The sequence below is a fragment of the Mytilus trossulus genome, chromosome 13 (assembly GCF_036588685.1).
Source record: "Mytilus trossulus isolate FHL-02 chromosome 13, PNRI_Mtr1.1.1.hap1, whole genome shotgun sequence".
NCBI classification, from domain to species: Eukaryota; Metazoa; Mollusca; class Bivalvia; order Mytilida; family Mytilidae; genus Mytilus; species Mytilus trossulus.
The window spans coordinates 58,865,150-58,871,149 of NC_086385.1; positions in this window are offsets into that span (position 1 = coordinate 58,865,150).

The window sequence follows — 6,000 nt, forward strand, 5'->3', positions numbered from 1 at the left end:
AATAATAATATCAGAATAATAAGAAAGAACGCTATTTTAAAATGTTAAATAGAAACATAACTGAAAGTTGGAGTTTCAAACTGCATGAATTTCTTTAAAAGAATTAGAAATATAATGTCATCAAGAATAAAGCATCTTATATTAGTTAACAGACTATAAATATATATATCAGAAAATGTGCTATGATTGATAATGGCCCATGAACACAGTTATTTTGAAGTGCATTTCTTTTAGACAATAAATACAAATGAAAACAAATCGCACCTGCTCTATTTAAACAAGATGTTTTAAGTGTAGTGTATTACAAGAAGTCCATATGGTATCAAAATCATAGAAACTTCTAGCAGCTATAACTTTTTTTTTTTTTTTAATTTTCATTTTTTATTGAAATCTGTACATTTGTTAGTAATGAAAACATCGAATACCGGTACCTTATCCCGGCCTCGTTAATGTTAGCAATAGATCATGTAAATATATATGTGTTAGTATTTGGTAGTTCATTTTACAACAAAATATATCAGCTGTAGTTACAATATAATACCACATTTTTCATTTGCAATAAAAAAATAACATAATAAAAGTTCAAAAATAAGGACTACAAATACATGTATTCATCATATTAAAATAATAATTTAAACAAACATACAGATATTCAAGTTTTTACAGTTTTTTTTTAAGAATGGAAAACTTGAGGAAAAGTAAGATAAATTAATCAAAATTTAAAATAAGAAAAAAAGAAAAAATTAATACAGAGAAAAAATAAAATAAAAATAAATATAATGTTCTGATGAATATTTTTGATGTAACTTTTTTTTGATAATTCAAAAATTGACATTCTATCATGTTTTTCACATATGAATTATAATAGGACTTTAATTACAATCGAACAAATGAGTAAATTGAATCCACAATTTATTAAAACTCTCAAGTTTATTATTTCTTACTGCTATACACTTCTCTAAATTATATAGATCTTTTAGTACTTTCTTCACAGCATGAATTGATAAAACTTTCTGGAAATATCTTGTATTATAAATATATTGTTTAAGACACAGAAAAATCAGGTTTGAAATTTCACCCTTGTATACATGTGAGACATCACCAAACAAAAAATTCTTTTTGGTGAATGAAATACTTATACCATTAGATAAAAACCATATATCTATTTCTTCTAATAAATTCTGGACATTTTCACAATTCCATAGAACATGTTCTATAGTTTCTATTTCTTCCTTACAAAAATTACATAGCTGACTATTTATGACATTAATTTTACACAAAAATTTGTTTGTAGCTAATATTCTATGATTTACTCTAAACTGTAACCATTGTAATTTTGTGTTATTAGTAACTGCAAAAGGAAGTTTGAAAATTTCTCTCCATTCCAATTCATTAAGTTCCAAAATTTCATTCCACTTTTTCTCCCCATTAGGAACCACTTTAGGTATTAACATCCAATATATATCTTTAGTTCCCTTTTTTTTTTTAAAATGGTTTGAACAAAAGAGGGAATAAAAGGTTCTGTGAGCTTATTATCTCCCCTTGAATACAGCTTCTTTGTCTTATTTAATGCTGAAATGATACTATTATACATCATTATATTCCCTGAAATATCAAATTTGTCTTTTATTTCCCCATAGGAGAGAAACTTTCCACTATTACTAATCACATCATTTACAAAAACAATACCTTTATTATACCAACTTCTATAAAATACATGTTTATTGTTGATATTTATATTCTTATTCATCCATAATGGACTAGCAAGAAAATATTCCCATGTAGAATTTATATCTTTATCTACAAAATATTGCCATGCTTTAAATACATCAATCCAAAATTTGTTTTTGACATTTGAAATATTATTTGATGTGTAACTATTTCCTAGTTTAAACAATTTTTCTTTATCTATATTTGTAAATAAAATATTTAACCATTTACAGTTAGAACTAAACAATTTTCTTATCCATGTACATTTTAAAGCTATCATAAATAGATGAATATTTATCATCTTTAAACCACCATTCTTATAATCCATGTGTAACACTTCTTTTTTAACTCTATGAACTGGTGAGTTCCATAAAAAATAATAAATAGCATCATTAATTTTCTTAATCATCTCAGCATTTGGGTTTGGTAATGTTAAAAAGAGATGATTAAGTATTGGAAGAATAAGAGTTTTAACCACAGATATTTTACCAATATCTGTTAAGTTTCTTTTAGACCATGTATTTATCAATTTTTTTATCTGAAGATACCTATCAGTATAATTTAAGTTTAAAATTTTATCAAGATCAATATCAAAATTTATCCCTAACAGCCTAAAAGAAGTTGACCCCCATGATAAATCTCTGTTCTGGCATAACATTTCTCTACTGTATTTTTTACATCCAATCCATACTACTTGAGTTTTTGAAAAATTTATCCTTAGTCCAGAAAGTTTCGCATACCAATCTAGCTCTAATAAAGCTTCTTCCATAGATTCTTCACTTCCATCTAAAATCAGTGAAGTGTCATCTGCAAACTGAGATAGTTTATGTTCAACTTGAGAAATTTCTATACCCTGTATTTTCGTATTACCTCTAACTTTTATTGCCAAAATCTCTGCACATAATATGAAAAGGTACGGTGATAATGGGTCCCCCTGTCTACAGCCTCGTCCAATACCAAAGAACTCTGATAAATTTCCACCCTGAATGACTGCAGAGCTTATATTATTGTAAAGTACTTTTATCCAGTTGATTATGGAATTCCCAAAGTTGAAAAAAGTCAGAACTGCTAAAAGAAAATCCCAGGATACTGTATCAAACGCTTTTTCAAAGTCTATCAACAGTAATAAACCAGGTACATCTTTTTCTTCAGTATACTGCAAAATATCATATATAAGTCGGATATTATCTCCCATATAACGCCCACTTATAAAGCCAGTTTGATCTAAATTAATAAGTTTATCTAAAACTTTTTTAAATCTATTTGCGATCACCCCTGACCCAATTTTATAAACTGTATTTAATAATGAAATGGGGCCCCAGTTCTTCAGAAAATGGCGTGGCTTGTTATCCTTTGGCAAACATGTGATAATACCTTGTTTTTGAGTGACTGATAATGATCCAATATGAAATCCATAATTTAGAGATTCTACAATAAAATATTTTAAATCTTTCCAAAAAAATTTAAAAAAACTCAGTCGAAAACCATCTGATCCAGGAGATTTATTATTTTTCATTTTATGTAATGTTAAACCTGCCTCAGCTATAGTTATCTCCCCTTCCAAATTATTTTTTTCATCCTCTGTCAATTTTTCAAAATCTATATTTTTAAAATCATTTTCTAACTGTTCAAATTTACAGCCATTTAAACTACAATCCCTATTTTTGTAAAGTGTTTCATAAAATACTTTTGTTTCTTTTAAAATATCATTTTGCTTTGTTATAATCCTTCCATCTTCTGTTTCGACTTTTGGTATAATTTTACTAGTACAATTTTTTGATTCAAGACCATAAAAATGTTTAGTTGGCTTTTCTCCTTCCTCAATCCATTTTACCCTTGAACGTATTAATTTACCCTTCATCTTTTCTTTCCTTATATCCTCCAGTTCTTGTTTTTTATCTTTTAATTGATTTATTAATTCTTCCTTAAAATTTGCTTCTAATAAATCAATTTCTCTTTGTAAATCAAGAACCTTTTTATCCTTTTCTTTTTTCTTATAACTTGCATATGAAATAGTCTTTCCTCTGATTTCCATCAATAAAGTCTCAAGAAATAATTGCTTGTTTATAGTAAGTTGTAAATTTTCATCATAAATTTCATCAATATGTTCCAAATCATAAACATGTGCACAATATTGTTTCTTGACATCAATTATTTTATCTTTAACAGTATTTACATATTCTTGATCATATAATAAGGAATTATTAAATTTCCACAGTCCTTTACCTCTTATAAAGGGGTTAAATTGTAGCTCTAAAATTACAAAAGAATGATCTGAGCGATAGCTAGGTTCAATTTTACAATTTAGTAAATTTGTTAACATATTATCTGTAAAAAGAAAAAAATCCAGCCTAGCCTGTTTAAAGGGCTTCTTTTTTCTCCATGTATATCTATGCAAGTCTGGGAAAAGTTCCCTAAAAGGATCTATAAGGTTCCATTGGTCTATGATTTCTAAAATTTTATCTCGAGCACAAGGGTTATTAATATGTAAATAGTTACAATAGTCTATATGAGGATACAATACAAGATTAAAATCACCACATATTATAAAGTTTTCATTTCCAAAATCTTCTATAATACACATAATAAGATGGTAAAAATTAGGATTATCTGCATTAGGACCATATAATGATAGAAGTATTACTCTCTCCTTGTCTATAACAATATCTAATGCTAGATAATTACCATTTACACCTTTCTTCTCCTTTAATACTCTAAATTCAAAATTATTATTAAACATTACAGCAACTCCTCTAGAGTTTGAGGAGAAAGATGAAAAATAACACTCATAGCCCCACATGGTCTTAATATTCATGTCACTTTCATTTGTGAAATGTGTATCTTGAATACAATAGATGTTGCATTTTTTAGACTTAAGGAAATTAAATACATCTCTTCTCTTTTCAATGTCACCTAGACCTTGACAGTTAACTGATAATATCTTCAATGAACCCATTCAATTATGAGTAGAAAAAAATGTGAAGTCCAAAAAGAATACAGTAAATTAAAAGCAACATTCATCAGATGGGTTATCTGTACTGAAAATACATCTTGTTTGAACAAAAAAAACAAAAAAGAAAAAAAAATAATTTGAAAAAGTGATGAAACTATGAGATAAAAAATTATAAACAGCATCAAGACAACAGGCATTCTTCCTGTTTTCTGCATACAACGTAATGATGCAGTTTCAATTTTTGCAATATTTTTCTCTATTTAGTTAAATATTCACTCAACTATCTTAATAAATCTTATTTTGTTTGACATTATATATAATCAGATCAGAGCAATAACCAAATAATATACAAACTTTAAGTTATAATTGGGTTTTTTTAAAGGTAGCTAGAATTATCTTCCTTCTTTCAGTATTGAGTAGTCTAAATCAACAAAATACATGTATATTTCTTAACCTCCAAAAAGTCAGAGTTACTTTCCTTCTCTCAGTCTTCTGTTGATGTCATCATACAACCCATATTTCATTTGGAGACCACTATCAGTTCTGCCATAAATGCCACAGTTGAAATACCACACCTGATCAAACCTTCCACTATCTTCAAGTCTTTTTATAAGAGCCATATTTCTGGTGGTAACATCATCTACAAATTTTACTTTGTTTCTTAGTTCTTTTCTTTTTCTCATTATACTCCTCTTTAAGTCAGTATTAAAACACCTTACGATTAATGGTCGTGGTTCTCGTTGTGCAGGTAAACGATGGATGGCTACAATATCTCGGTCATGCAGTGTTATATTTAAGTCAGACTTTACCAATTGTATAAAATCTTGACGAAGATCTTGCTGCTCTTTCCAGGGGAAATTATATACCTTTATGTTATTCTTTCTGGAGTATTGCTCATTGTAGTTACTGCTTATATTTGTTACTTTAGCAATTTCTGTTGTTTCAGACAGTTCTTTTTTAATTGACATTGTTTTGGCTTCATTTTGATCTATCTTCCTTCTCAAATGTTCATTTTCAATTGATAAGGCCTCCACCTTTTCCTGCATATCTGTTTGGATTTTATTCAATCTCTCATTCATCTTTTTATCTAAAGTGGATTCAAATTTACTAAAAAGTTTTTTTACAATACCAGTAACCATATTTTCAAGGTCAGCTGTTTTGACAAGGTCTTTTGTTACTTCATTTAGATCATCTTTTGTTGTAACATCCCTGAGGCTAAACTTGATTTCATCTAGGTCTTTTTGAAAATTAATTATCCCTGATAAATCCATACTTGCATTAGAATCTGTTGACACATCTGAGCGAGTTCTCTTTGTAGGTTGTTTACTAATATCTTT